Below are 16,374 nucleotides of genomic sequence, written 5' to 3' on the forward strand. Positions count from 1 at the left end.
CAGGATCAGAAAGGGTACCTTGGTCAGGAAATAACTGGTGGGTAGATATTGGCAGCAGTAAAGAAAATAAAAAAAGGGAAGGCAACCGGCCCTGATACTGTCCCTAGCGAACTCTACTCCACCCTTGCAGAAGAGATTATTCCAATCTGGATTAAACTCTTTAACTCAATTTTAATAGAGGGTAAGCATATACCGGAGTCTTGGAAGGAGGCAGTGATAACACTAATTCCGAAGCCCGGTAAGAACCCTCTTCGAAGTCAATCATCGAGTCCTATTTCCCTACTCAACAGTGATTATAGTATCTTTACTAGCATTTTGGCTGCACCTATCAATAAGGTAGCGCGGTACTTAATACATGAAGATGAAAAGAGGTTTATTCCTGGAAGTGATCTGCGAGAGTTGAATTACACCTTGATTGGCACTATAGATCTAGCCACTACGAAGGGGATCCCCCTTGCGGTAATAACTGTAGAGGCTGCTAAGGCTTTCGACCGAGTTAACTAGAGCTACTTTATGGCAGCATTAGAGAATTTTGGTATTGGTAAACCTCTGATAGATAAACTAGAGAAGTTCTATAGAAACGCCACAGCTCGTATTCTGGTGAATGAGAGGTAATAGCATCCGTGAAGATCAAAAGGGGGACGAGGCATGGGTGTCCTCTTTCACCTATACTCTTTGATCTTTATATTGAGCCATTTGCCTTGAGCTTAAGACTGAATGAGAGAATAAAGAACTTTAGGGTAGACACATTCTCTAGGAAGATTGTGCTGTATGTGGATGATTTGATGCTCTTTACCTCAGATGTCCACTCTGCCCTCCCACAACCTGTAGCGGAGGCAAGATTGTTTGGCGCATTATCAGGGTATAAAATGAATGAGGAAAAATATGAAATAATGATCTGGAATCAAAAGGAAGGGGAAATAAAGAGCACTACATAAATGCGATCCCTGGGGATAAATATAATTGGGGATATAGAGAAACTTGCTCCATCACTTTGAGAAAACCAGCCTAGAAGCGGGGAAATTGTTAAAACAATTGCAGAATCTTCCATTGTCCATTTATGGGCAGGTTAATTTGGTGAGAATGTTAGTTTTACCTAATGTTATCTTTCTGTTGGACAATATCCCCCTAAAATTCAATAAAAAAAAGTATTTTAGCATTACAGGGGAAAATGACAACCTTTATTTGTGCCAATAAGGATGTGCATCTCTTATTAAAGAAATTGAGGAGAAAGGTGGGAGTAGGAGGGTAGGGGCTCCCAGATTTTCAAATATATTGTTAGGTCGTTCAGCTTAAAAATAGCAAAATGTTACTATCAAATCCTGACAAAACCATAGTATGTGGAATGTACAGAGTAATGCTGGAAGGATTATCTTAGGAAGGCTTTCTTTATAAATTGGGGCTCCAAAATACTTCAAGAAGGTCAGATTAAAATGCCTACAATCAGCGGCCAGAACTTGGTTTGAGGTCAGATTGCTTCTAGGTATTGCATACCATAGCAATGTCTCCTTTATGGGATTCTCCGGGTATTCCAGAATTCATGCTTGACATTCTTACAGATCCCCTTAGACAGAGTAGAATAAGTAGATGGGGACAGATGCTAGGTGGCAGAAAGAACCTGACATGGGAGTATTGGAACATGAAGACAGGAGGGAAAATCTCCATATTTAAAATAATTCAAGTAAACTCGTGGCTAAGGACCCAAGACTGGACAAAAGTGCAATCTAATCAAATGGAAATTGACCTCTAAGATCCACAGCCCAAGAAGAAGGAGGTAGCATTATGGTACCAATATCTACTCACAGCGTCCACTGTAAAGTTGAGTGTACCATCTTCTGCATGGGATGGATACTTGCAGGACATAGAGATGGAAGAGTTAGGGGAATTATCTCTATTTACACTATACACAGTAGTTAAATCTGCTGCATTAAGGAAGAACCACTTTTATACCATTTATAGAGTCTACTTGACCTCAAAAAGACTGGCAAAAATAAGGGGAATTGGTGACTCCAAATGTAAGCGATGCTGAAGTAATGAGGCAGATAATACGCACATGTTTGCTACTTGCACGATGCTGATTAGCTGTGGGTAAGACCATTTCCGATATCTTGGGTTCCGAGGTGGAGGTAAGCACTGTCCTGATTATGTTTGGGATTAGGCTTCCATATGAAACAAAGAAATTTGATGTTCTACCTAATTTTGATTGCAAGAAGGGAAATCTGTAAGTTATGGACCCAAACCTCTGCCTCCCTTCTGGCTTGCATGGAAGAACTCAGTGGCCTTCTTTGAGAGAATGGACAGGTGGGAGGATAAGAAACGAGGGGGGATGGCTTTTAGGATTCACTGCATATATATACAATATAAACCTTCTCTTTCTTTGAACCGATCTATCCAATGATCACTTCTTCTCATAGCAGTGGGCACAGGAAGCAAACGATACCCGCAGCAGCCCAGCTAATCTATGCTAGAAGAAGAATCTTCAATCAGACAGGCACATTGGTCGCCACAATCTGTAAGGTGACTGTTATTAGAGATTGGAGGTAGTATTAGGACTTTAAAAAAAAGGGAAAAAAAGAAACACTACCATTAATTCAGCAATGCAAAAAATGAAATTTAAATGAGCTATACTAATTTTACAGCAACAACACAAATCCTAACAAGGCATCAAATACTACCCCACCAAAATGAACTTTTTGCAGAAAGAAAGTGAAATACAAAAACATTAATACATTTCTAATTTAATACAATGCAATCCCTGCCCTAAATGATGGTTTTAAAAACATATACCACAGAAACAGTTGTTTCGTGTACCCATGACTAGTACTGGGCCTACTTGCTGGATGGCTCGTCGGCTGACTAGGCCACATAGTAAAACTAATGAATAGTGCAAATTTATCAAATGTGGAGTAAATGTTCTCTACTGTGTAACCTTTTTTGATTATAAAAGATACAAAATTAAATGCAGTAAAATATTTAGGTGCCTACTGAAACTCCAGGCCCCCTACCATAATCAAATTTATAAGTCAAATAAAGGTACAAATAAATACTGGTGCATGCCCTCTATCGAACAAACAACATGCTTATTAAAACGTTTTTGAACTTGTTTGTGAGATCACAACAACAAAGTCCTTAAATCCAATGGAACTCTGCGTTACACGTTTAGCATGGAGGTTCTGAATTCCGCCAACTCTGTGAGGGGAAATATATCAAAGCAGATTGATAATAGATAAACTATTACAAGTGACATTCTATCACTGTGAAATATAATACAGAACACAAATATAAAACAGTCATTTGCACCTTTCTCTACTGGTAATCAAAGCCATTCATTGACATTAAAAAAAACACGAAAAATATATTTTGCCACTAATTTACAACAAAGTTAGAAATCTTCTCAAGGGTAGCTGTGTATGTAACACTAACGGACAAATGTGAATTCTGACTCTATTCAAAATAGCTCCAGGTGTATCATGTACAATTACATTCCCTAACTTTATATTGTGGAAATTCAGCAGTTCTACAATACGTTTGAGTTATATAATTTCACATTATTTTCCCTACTCATCGTATACCTTTGTGGGAGAATGCAGCACTTCTCCCTGACTGTAGAACAGCGGTTCTTGACCTACGGTCCACAAACACCAATGGGTCTATGGCACCTATCCATGACTGTTTAGCAAATTAAAAAATATTAGCAGATTAACAAGATATATATACACATTAAAAAGCAAAATATGAAATTAGATTCTCAAGATGGGATGAAGGTGAGTCTTTTTAGTTTGGGGCAAGTTCCTGTTTAACCATATATAAAGGAGACAGTCACTTGAAGAAGATGCATCTCAACACATTCTTTCACTTATGTTTCATCACCTTTTGTGCACCCTTACTACTCTGTTCACTTGGAAAATGAAAATTAAGTTAGTATCCTTAGTTTGATGTTTTGCAAGCACATCTAACAGACTCTAGTATGGACAATAGGTGGCTTCGCTTGAAACATAGGTATGTGCCAAACAATTGAAAGGATGCATTTGGAGCAAACGAGCCAAAGTTATGTGCATATCACTTCGTCTTTTACATTTTCAAAAGGTCTCCATTAAACCCTTTCCATTATGTTTACAATTTTTATTTTTGTACATTTTTTAATTAATTAAAACACTTCCAACACTTCATATTTATATATTTGTTGGATGTCTATTTGTCTCTGTGTTTTGTATATTATTTTGAGATTGAAATCATGGAAATTGCTGATTCTGGAGTCCCTGGATTCCAGTAGTGATTCAGTGCACAGAAGTACAAAGGTTAAGAAACGCTGCTGTAGAATAGTCTGCACTCTTGGCGGGAGCTTCTGGAGCTGCAGGACACTTCCCAGCATGGAAAAAGCTGCTGATCCTGCCTTTGTGAATCAAGGCTAGAATTTTGTGTGCTGAGTTCACAATGTTTACCCTCCTGGGTGGGAAAGGTTTTTGAAGCTAATATATAATAAAGGAGGAAACATTCTGAGTGACAGGTCGAGACAGGTAAAGGAAGTTGCCTGGTAGGTCCAGAATGACAACCTTTGAAGGATTACACATTTTGCAGCAAAAATAGCAGAATTATTATTTGAATACGCATTGCAAGAACTGATTTTTGCTGCAATGTGTGATTTCTCACTGATTAACTTGCAACCTTTCCTGTACCTTGCATTTATTGATCCCCCTGGTAATTCAAGATGTGGAAATAATATTGCAGTTCACCCTAACCACATAGAATAGCAGGCATTGCATTTTACCACTCAAGGCATCCATGATAACCTTACCACACATGCTAAAATGAGACGCACCATTTTCCAGTTGTACTTGTCTCCGAGTGACCTTCATACACACTTGCCAGCCTTACATGAACTTTGATAATAATGACCAGGCTAATAATTAAACAAGCATTGCAAAAGACAATAGGTGTAGCGTTGTCCACCTGCCTTTTGGCAATTATTGTTTTGTTTTGTTCTGCTTTATCATGATTTTTACAAAGCTTTATTGTTTGTGAATCTATTGGGTGTTCATCAATCTGAATATAAACATTGACTAAAGCCAAAAATGTTTTATGGTGTCAACAAAGCACACATTACCATAGTACTCCCTGGAGGGAAATACTTTGTATATGGATGTGCTTCTTGTGAAAGGGAAGTATTTTTTTTCAAGAGGTCTGTCTCATAAGAGTGACTATTGTTTGAGTTACACCTGTTATAAGAATGTGAGAAGGCTGCTTTTCTTGCTTGCTGTCAGTCTGGATTGTTTAACTGGATCCTTCCAAGGATCCTGACAGGAAGCAGTGTGGCTAAAAACTCCTATACGTAACTATGTTCTACACATAATTTTAGTAAAATTGAAAGGTCATTGCTAACACATATGTAGAGACGAAAAAAAGAAGGAAGGAAGGAGAGAACACAAAGAAAGAAAGAAAATTAAGAAGGAAGAAAGAAAGCAGGAAAGAAAGAAATAATGAATCAACGATGTAAAGAAAGAATCATTGAATGAAAAAGAATGAAAGAAACAAAAGAAAAACTAAGGAAAGATAGAATAAAGAAAGGAAAGAGCTAAAGAAGTAATGAAGGAAACAAGAAAGAAAGAAAAAAGAAAGAAAGAAAGAAAGGAAGGAAGAAACAAAAAAAGAAAGAAAGAAAGAAAGGTGGAAAGAAAAAGATAAGAAAAGAACGATTAACAGAAAGATAGACAGAAGGAAGGAAAGAAAGAGGTAAAGAAAGAAAGCAAGAAAGAAAGAGTGAATGAAGGGAAGCAAGAAAGAAGAAGAGAAATAAAAAAGGAAAGGAGGAAAATAAATAAGGCCCAAATAAAGAAAGGAAGAAAGAAAGAAAAAAAGATGGGAAAAAGAAATAAAGAAGGATAGGCAGACATAATAATATAAGGAAAGAAAGAAAGAAAGAAAGAAAGAAAGAAAGAAAGAAAGAAAGAAAGAAAGAAAGAAAGAAAGAAAGAAAGAAAGAAAGAAAGAAAGAAAAGAAGAAAGGAAGAAAGAATCAATGGAAGGAAGAAGGAAGGAGGGAAGGAAATAAAGAAGGAAGGAAACAAACAAACAAACAAACTAACTGAAGAAAAAAAAGAAAAAGAAAGTAAGGCAAGAAAGAAATATAGAAAGAAAGAACGAAGCAACAAATAAAAAAGAAAGAACGAAAGAGAAATAAAACAATTAAGGAAAGAAAAGGGAATATAAAGAAAGATAGCAGACTGAAGGAAGGAAAGAAGGAAAGACAGAAATAGGAATATGGAGAATGAAGAAAAAAAGAAGGAACAAAAGAAGGAAAATTAAAAAGAAAGCAAGAAAGCAGGAAAGAAAGAAAGAGAGAAAGTCAGAAAGAGAGATCATAGATAAACAAATTTTGAAAAGTGTTTGGAATGTTGCAATTTAAGCACAATTAAGGATGAGTTTCTTCCTAGGCAAAATTTAATAAAGCACTATTGGTGAAATTCAGTTCCCAAACCTGTTCTGAATTATTATCTGCTTATGAATTCACATCTATAATATTGAAGTTTTCGGTTGGTGTACTGCATGCATAGTAAAAAGAGGATAAGTTAACAAAAAGCAGTTTCAAATGGACGCAATCTGTTATGCTGTGAAATACCAGCAGATAAACAAAGCACACATTCGAAGAACAATATTTGCAGGAGACAGAGACAGTGGACTGTGCTCGCATCTAGTGTAAAGTGCCTTGCTTTCACCTCAGAATCAAAACACAAAGACAATTCTAAAGTAAAAATAGCACTGACGGGAACTACCTTGTATCCGGTTGCAGCCATTGTGAGAGAAAAAATGCAGTCTTTTAAAGTGAAGTTAACCAGTGGCTTAAGGAGGCTGACCCATTGCCACAGGCTGTATACTGTAGTGGATGGAAGCAAAATGTAAATTACACATCAGACCAATGGATGAAGAGAGGTGGATGAAAGCACCTTTATGGTAGTATACTATAAATAACATTTTAGGAAAATCAAAAGATCTTGGCTAATGCCACACCTTAAAATGTGTGACTAGCAGAGAACAAAATACACCAAAAGGCTCCTTATAATTTTTTTAATAAAAAAGTTCGATACCCTGCATCAAACAATGCTGTATTATTTCAGTTTTCAGCCGGCTAGCCATCCTAAAATTCATGAAAATCTGAAAGGAAGGTAATTACTCAGTTCATCTACCCCAATCTCTCGCTAAGTCAGTTGCCCGTTGTTGCACCTCAGGCTATTAATTTACAGCCAACAATATGTATGGCGACTGCACATGCGATAAAACATAATTACAGTTCTATGACCAAAGAGTCATGTTAGCAAGCGTAAGGTATAATGCTGCTGAACGCTAACATGTCACTTACAGTGCACACACGATGAAACCCATACACAGTAATAAGCCCTGTCAACCTCAGGCCTGCATCAGAGTGTGATAGTCAGGGCCATGTTGCCAGCTACAAACCTGTGATTTGTCCACTGCTGAAGTGAGAAGTCTGGTGGAATGAACTGGATACACTAATTCGGGAATTAAAAAGACAGACTAATTGGGCACAATATGTAAAATTGATGCTGCACGTGTTTGTGTCATTATTTCAGACTTCAACGAAGAACATTGAACCCAAATTTAATTTGAGCCTCCATAGTGAGGCATTATATATCACATAGTCTGAGCAGATAATGGTAATATGTCACCAACAAAGAGATTATACTCTTTTTTACAAACCTGTTATGCATTTATCCTTTGCTAATTTATCATTAGATTAAGTCAAGACTCCAATTCCTTCTCTTTTGTCAGCAGAAGACCAAGCATAACTTTTTTGAGTAATGTATAATTAAATAATGTATTATACAAATGTTGGGTAGTTGTCATCGCTGCTACTAAAGGCCAAGAAACCTTAGATTTAGATTTACTATAATATCCAAACAACAAACCTTTGACTTGTGGAAGAACCGCATTGCATCAGAATTAGGGGCAATGAGTGCTCAGCAGTGCAATATAAGCAAATTAGGGGGATATTCTCAAGAACGTGTGATAACTACCTTAAAAGTTGCTTAACGCAACTCTTCACATCGCAGTCTATCGTGGGAAAATAACACTGTGGTAACGTGGTATTCCCAAGCCGGCAGTACCATGCGATGGGCCCACGATAACGCGTCAAATGTCCACTACAGACAATGCAAAAATGCAAAACACGAACGCAAAAAAAGTTGCGATGAGGCCAATTGCGATACAAAAACCAGCGAAAACCAGCCACAGGCCTGCAAATCCCATGCGTCATGCGGGAAAATGCACTATAAAAGCAACGGGAAAAAAAGGGAGAAAAAAAGCAACTGCGTAGCACCATGGATGCACCTGAACCCAGTGCAGAAGCCAACGTGAACCCCACAAACCCCACAGACCACCAGCAAGGAACAACAGGGTTGGGGAAGGCCAAGGAGAAGAGTGAGAGGAAGAAGGTGTGCAGTCCGCAAGAAAAGCAGATCAGTGTCACAGAGGTGCCAGAACACTACCATCAACCGACACACAATTAGACCAACGTGAATGCAGTTGGAGTGTCGAGGAGGGCAATGGAGGAGGTTACGAGGCACTGGCATGATGTGAAAAGCTAAACCAAGCACAAACCCGCTACCAACAGGAAGGCAGCAATGTCAACAGGAGTTGGGAGTCCTGCGCCACAGGAGGAGCAGGAGGAAACGGGGGCCACAGTCATCAGTGTGGAGACGCTGCAAGGAGGTGGGAGTCAGGACACAGCTTGAGAGGACCTGACACAACATTAACAAGGTGATTAACAACCAGGGACTGGGGGGATGAGGGGAGATGGGCACAATGGCACACATGCACAAAGATGTGTAGCACACTGCACACCCACAATGACCCTGGATCATATCCCTCATCCACGTTGCATACTGCAGCACACACACATAGCAATAACAGCACATCCAAATTGACGACAATTTGGCACAAAGTGCAACACCCGCCCTGCAGAAGAGAGGACACAACTGGCTGCGCTCATGCGCTGAAATAGGCCAATCACATCTAGCAGAGCAGGAAACTGTGAGAAGGAAATGTACGCGTACAACCTCACATCGATCATGTAGTCCAAATGTCCACTGTCCCGCATCAAAATCCAGCACCTCCCAAGCAGTCACAATGTACATATTCATACAGTCTTCCTGTAAACAAGAACAATACTCCAACATACATGTCAACACAATGTCAACATGCATCTCCCCTCCACACTGCAGAGGGACAAACAAAACCTCCAGCAGAACAGACCAGACAACTCACCAGTGATGCTGGAGAGGACCACCACACCTTCGACACCACCCAGGCAACCCACTACCATGACCATGGCAGCCAAGCTACATAGCAGAGAACCCAGCCCCTGCACAGACCACACAGCAGGAAGCACCCGCCAGCATGGCTGGCTCCCAACACTTCACTGAGCTACACATGGCATTCCAATGCCAGGTGTCAGGATGCCAAACAGAGGTGGCGGAACAGTGCGAGTGGGGTCCAAGCCCATGGAATACAAACTGGATCACATGCGTGGGTGTCTAATTCCCCTCCTGCAGTGATGCCTCGTCCCGGGCGGTCAGGACTCGATTTGATGTGGGAACCCTGGTGCAACGCAGTTGAGGCCGGAGGCAGCGAACAGCGCAGGGCCACATACACCACATGGCGTTGATGACCCCAAGGCCATCATCTCAGAGGCCATCCAATACCTCAGGAGCCAGGGTCCCTGACTTGAGTTGCACAGAGTTAGTGGTCCCAGATGCACTGCGGCCGGCACAGGCACACCGCCACGGGACAGTGACTTGCGGTGCAGTGAGATAGGCCATGCGAGCTGAGCGGGTCCTCATCGATGTCCGAAGTGAATGTGGCGGAGGGTTGCAGGGGACAGTGGAAGGTGTCCTCCAGGGCATGATGCAGAGGGTGGAAGCCGTGGAATGCTACTGCCTGTTTTTTTCCGACATGACGGTGATGACAACTCCCAGTCCATGGACTCAGTCGCCACCAAGAATCAACGAGAAAGTGTCCATGGACCTCGTGGCACAGAGTTAGTGGCACCGGAGCTGAAAGGGGATGCAGTCTGCGATGAGGCCTGTACAATGACATCAAGTCAGCCATAAATAAATCAAGACTGAGTTCGAAATATATGACCTACTCAACTGCAGTGTAGGCCCGAGGCAGCGGTCAGCGTGAGCAAAACGCGATTCAGCGAGCTCCTCCTGGAACTCTAACACATGACGTTGACATGGAATTGGGGGGTTACTTGTGGTTTACAGGGGTGAAAGCACCAGAGCTGAGCGGGTTTTCCGTCAGCAACAATGACGTGTCCTGTATGGTACGGGCTGGATTTTGATTGGCATGAGGCCTGCTGGACCACAGTGTGGTTGGGGTGCCAGGCACAGACTTGGTGTCACCACATCGAAGGGAGTACAGTGATGTAAACGCTGCCTTATTGTGTGTACTCGGACAATGTCTGATCAATACTCAGTCCTAAATGTGTGCCCGCAATGTAGGCCGGAGGCAGCGGTCAGGAGGGGCCCACAGCCACGTGTCGTTGTCTTGCGATGCACAGAGTCAGTGACACCAGGGCAGTTATCGGTAGTGTTCGATCACCTCCGTAACGATGATCCTTTTTTCCTCCTGACTGACACGCGTCTTCCTCTCACACCTCTTCTTGCGTGCAATGATATGTACTCTGCCATTGACAAATCAAGACTCAGTCCCACATGTTCGACCGACTCGAGCGCATCGTGACCACTGGCAGTAGTCCGCGTGGGCCCATGGACACTTGTGGATGGAATGCTATGCACAGACTTGGTGTCACCACATCGAAGGGAGTATAGTGAGATAAAATCAGCCATAATTGATGTTCTCTGCCATAGTGTAATCAAGACTCAGTTCCAAATGTGTGACCTACTTGTCCGCTGTGTATGCCGGTGGAGTACTTCAACAGGAAGGGAGTACTGCCGGCCTGTGTCGCGGAGGCCGTGATGGTCTGAGGAGGCTGACAGGTTCACGGCACTCGGGCTTGGAGCTTGCACAGGCATGTGGTGGGCCCTTTTCAACACACGCCGGTGTCAGCAGGTTTGCATTGAGGCCTGGGTGCGCAGGGCCTGGCAGGATTGGTACGGGGACCTGTGGCCCGGGGTGCAGCAGTAGCACAGGATCGCAGGCAACACCGCTCACGGTGATGGCGTCCGCCTCGTTGCGGGGTGAGGGGTGCTGCCCTGGCAGAGACGTTGGGAATTCCAGAAGAGAACCACGCCCAGGACTTCGTGCTTTTTATTCACACCTCTACGCTGGCCTGGCGTACGCCGGGCCAGCCCACTCCGCTCACGCTTACAGGGGGGACATAACAAGCTACATTTGCGGGATCTTCCTCACTGGCTGGGGTGACATGGTTGCGCCCACTGCACTACAATCCAAACACCAGCGGTGTATGTCGACATGGATATGTGTGTGCTATGCATACTGCAGTCTGGCCATCGCATCCACGCCACACTTGGCATTGTGTACATTCTCATTCATCGGTCACTTACCTCCTTCGCACATGCCTGGTCCCCACCTCTTCCCACAATCTGCTATCGTGTGGCTAAGATGCCATGCCGTTGAAGGCTTATGTGCATGGCTAGCCAAGGTTGCCACAGTAAGTTGTGCTGTTGTGTCTGGTGGGTGGGTAGGTTGTTTGGCCTATTGTATGTGATGTTGTGACGTGTGCATTCCCAATGTTGTGAGTTGCATGATTGTGGAGTTGAGGTGTGTGATGTGTTAGTTTGGTACTTGCCAAAGAGCAGCGCATTTCCGTAGGGGCCAGCCTGGAAGCGCTGGTTGATGATGGACTGTCGGAAGATGCAGGACTAATGCAGTCTGCCTGGGTGGTTGACGTCCAGGTTGGTGTAGATTCCCCAGTGGTCCACTATTGCCTGCACATTGATGGAATACATGTACTTTCGGTAGCGGATATTGTGTGCAGTGTTGCCACGCGGCACAAGTAGGACATGTGTGCAGTCAGTAACCCCCTGACATGTATAGGAATCCAGCTATGGCGTAGACGCCTTGCTTGGTCTCCAGCTGTTCCTGCGCAGTGTGGGTGAAGGATAGGAAGTGTGGTACCAAGCTGATGATAGCATCAAGGACAGTTGTGGGGAACTTGGATTGTGCTGGCTGTGAGACTCCTCCAACTCTGGCAGTTGTTTTTTGGAAGGTACCAGAGCCCAACAGATGCAGGACAGCCAGCATCTTGGTCTGATGTGGGATGTTGGTTGTCCGCTGTGTTGGTGCCGTCAGCCTGTGGGCAATGGTGGTCTGGATGCATGGGATGGTTGTCCTTTTGAGCCTGTGGTGGGCAATGACATTCCCTGGTGTTGGGTCTGTGAGGTTGGTGCGTTTTCAAGAGGTTGCTGTCTTTGCCTGCGCTGCCTCAGTGTTTGTCCGGGAGGGGGGGAGGGGTCCGGGGGGGGGTTGCGGGGGGAGGTGGAGGGTGCAGTGGCCCTGTTGGGGGTCTGAGCTGCATGATCAGTGGCTCCATGGCATCTGTTGTTCTTCAGGTGTAGCTGTGGTCTGGGCTCCCTTGTCTGGTGTCGGTTGTCGGCTAATGCGCCTTATTGCATGTTTTGAGATCTTATCACCGATCTGGCTGGTCGTTGAGAATGTTGAGGTGTGGTGTTGTTGCGGCTTTTTGCTCAGGAACGCCTACTCTGCATCTCATTAGCGATAGTTGCCAGGGTCGTCCGTGGCGATGATTTTTGAAGGTGCTATCGCCGGAAAACTGGCGGTAATGGCTATTAGCGCCAGCTTGTGAATGGGACGGTATTTTTATCGCGACTTTGGCTGCGATAAAGTGCTGATAACTCGGCGATAGCTCCTTGAGAATATGCCCCTTAGTGTGTTGTGACTTTGGGAGTGAGCTGTACTTTTAAAGGTTTTAATATTTATTTCTGTCAGACATTTCGATACTGGACTCATCTAATTTCCTCTCTGATCGCAGCCATTTTTCCTGACTCCTTTTTGTTCAGGGGCGTAGCTTCAGGGGGGTGTATGGGGTAGAAGACCCACCCACCCCCAAATAATTGCTCTGCCATTGACCAGGCAGCATAATCAGTTCCGCTGCCAGTAATCATGTGTTTATTTTATGAAGAATACTGGGCCCAGAAGGACGGAGTACGTGAGAGCACAGGCACGGCCCTGGGCTCAAAGTACACATCTGAATGAAATTGGCACAATCGCACAAGTGCCATGGGTCTCTCTCTGACTGTCTCTCACTACACTGTGCTGCTGCTGTGATCCCTCAGTGACCTAACGCTCATCCCTTTGTGCCTTTGTCAGGGCGTGGCCTGCAGTCAGAGCCCAGTGCTTGAGCAGCATGGGAACATAGGCTGTCTCTGCATGCCAGTGATTTTACCTCCAATTGGAATTCTACTCGTGTGTGCTGTGCTCGCTCATTTGAAGGCAGGTGGACCAGGCAGGTGGGGGAGACTGATGCTCTTCAGGTGTGCATTTATTTACATTTTTGCTGTACTCGCCTTGTTCGGAAATTCTGATGTATGAGTTTCATGTATGTATTGTCCTGCCAACAAGTGCCATGAAGCGGCTGTCAATTATCAGCAGTACTTTAGGAAACTCAGACAATAAAAACTGGCTTCGCACATGATTCTGGAAACGTGCATTTTAAGTGTAAAACTTGTTGTTTTAGGTGACAAACAACTGGGCATAGACAGGGCCGACTCTTTGGGTAGTAAGCACCTGACACTGAGTTCAGGGGCACTGAGTTGTGGGTCATTGTGTCAGAAAGAATTTGGTGTAAAAGTGCCTGCTGCAGCAGAGTTCCTTATGTGTTTCAGCAGGACTCAGTCAACAGAAAGCATGTCAAGATAACGCTTGTGATTAAAAGTTATGTTCCTGCTGAAGAGAGATCGTAGTTTTGTGTAGTGACATTTTTGACTGTAGTGCAGAGGGTTAATGTATCTTCTGCAAAGAACCTGTACCATGCAGATCACAGTCCTGTATTTATGTGTATAGCTTAGTAAGTTTCTGTTTTTGTCACAGAGATCCTTTTGTTACCTGCTGTTCATAAATACCAATCTGAAGTAATGTACCAAAGTGACCTATGAACCGTTGATGGAGCGGGTAAAATGTTTTCTTTTTTATATACCCAATCCATTTATATAAGTTTATATTAAAATGAATAATAATTAATTCTAATAACTAATTGAGTGATGTGATGATACTAAACCAACCTTATTAACTCAGAGAATAAACGTGGGAATGCATTTGCATGGCTAAAATAATAAGTGAACTAAGTTTGTACGCATATTAAAACGATAAGTGTTGCTTATGTGATTTGCGCTTAAATAAACCAGCATTAACGGCTTTAAATGTTGCATATGGCTAGATAAATGCATACACATAAGGGTATTAGCACGGGGATAACACTGTTTTAATCATTTCCATGTATTAATTACGATTTTGTGTTTCTTTGCTTAAAGTTGACTATTCTGGCCTACCAAAAGATGGCCGCCGACTGAATCCTAACTAAAGTACATGACTTCATAAATTGAATAATGGAGAAAGGCGCCTGCACTGACTTCGTTCGTGTCCTTTCCATGACCCGTCAGACCAGGCCCATGAAGACTACCCTGGGCGAGGTGCCAATGTCCCTGAATGTGAAGCAATTGTTGCCAATGTGGATACATGAACTACCTATTTCCAATAGACTGATACTTTCGTGACCTGGGAACAGCCTTTCCCATACGGCAAAAGTTGATCTTCATCCCCATGTGAAATTTTGAGAATGTTTCTTAATGTATTGAGACGAATCTGAATTCAGCCAATCAGTGGCCTGGGAATAAAGAAAATGTTACTGTTATATGTAAATTTTAGTATAAATATTAGTAGTCTAGAGAGGGAAAGGACCCCAGAACCCCAGAACCCCCAGAGACCCCTAGCTGATCGATGCTACTCTATGCGACACTCCATGCTGCTCTTCGCTAGAGATCCTTATGCTGACAGAAGAGGACTGGACTTTAGAACTCTGATGAACTTTCTGAGGACCAGTTCTGACTTAGAAAACGACAATTAGCCAGAATAGGTAAATATGACAAAAGATAATGTTGCATTGTTAGGATTTGACCTGCATTTTAATTAGATAAAGAAAATCATTATTTTAAGAACTGTGTCGGGTGATTATTTCTTTGAAATGTTTATTTGAGTAAATTAAGAGTTAAGTGCGTCATCAAATTACATAACAACTAAATGATCCTATTGACCTCCGGATGGAGGAATTGTTAAGGTAATTTAGTAGAAGTGGTTTCCTCTATCCAAGTAAAGAACTGTAGTTCGGGATTTGAGATCACTCTGTAGGCACGGATAGTTTGAGGGAATGAATGTTGGTGTTATGGGCCCAGCCAGCGTGTGATGTGTGTATGTGCGTGTGACTGAGAACTCATTCCGTCCGTGGAAGCAGGGGGAGATTTTGTGTTCCGAACTGCACCACCATCATCAAAGAGCTGCATGCAAACTACATGGTATAGGCTACAACATTATGTTATTTTCCCAGTCTGTCACTACCCTTATGTTTCTTAAAAAGGTTTGGTTTGGATGGAAATACAATCTCATTAGTATAGCCAACCCCAACCACTGTGCTATGTTTTAAATCCTAACTTTGTGTTTCTTTAGACCAATCACTCTTAAAATATACTGTCCATTAGTATGGATGACATGTAATTCCTAAACCTTGTAATCCTCATTGTTTTATGTAACATTCCCTACAGACGGATTTACACTTGTATGATTTATTGTCTCTACATAATTTATGTGTGATGTAAAGTGCTCTGACACCCTATGAATGAATATGAACAGCGCTATAAAGCAAATGAAATGCATTTATGAGAGGGGCTAAGGAGAGATGAAGGGCAAGGTTGGATGGTTGTAGTAAGTAAATCTGTGTGGAAGTAAGTGATGGGGAGAGAGGGTACCGAAAAAGATTGTCACATCGTGCACCACCAGCACTAAATCTGGCCCTGGCATCGGAATACATTGCATAAACGGGAGACATAAAAAAAAAGGGAATGATGCCTTTTAAAGTGTTCTTTTTTAGTAAATATTTGGCTTTTATGACGCAGTTACCTGGGAGTAGGATGAAAGCTAGAACACTTAAATTTCCTTTCCAGGTAAAAGCTGTTGTTTCCAATTGTAAGTGTTCAATGGCGCCCTTTAAGCACATGCTGTAAGACTTCAGTTATAGTATACTGCAGTTTTCAAATACATAATAGGCACTTTGAGTCCTATGCTAACTTGTGTTGCCGCTTAAGAGTATACTATTGCTACCAAGAATGTCCTTGTTTTACTAAATAACTTAAAACTAATACCCCT

Source organism: Triturus cristatus, chromosome 6 (genome assembly GCF_964204655.1).
Source record: "Triturus cristatus chromosome 6, aTriCri1.1, whole genome shotgun sequence".
Taxonomy (NCBI): Eukaryota; Metazoa; Chordata; class Amphibia; order Caudata; family Salamandridae; genus Triturus; species Triturus cristatus.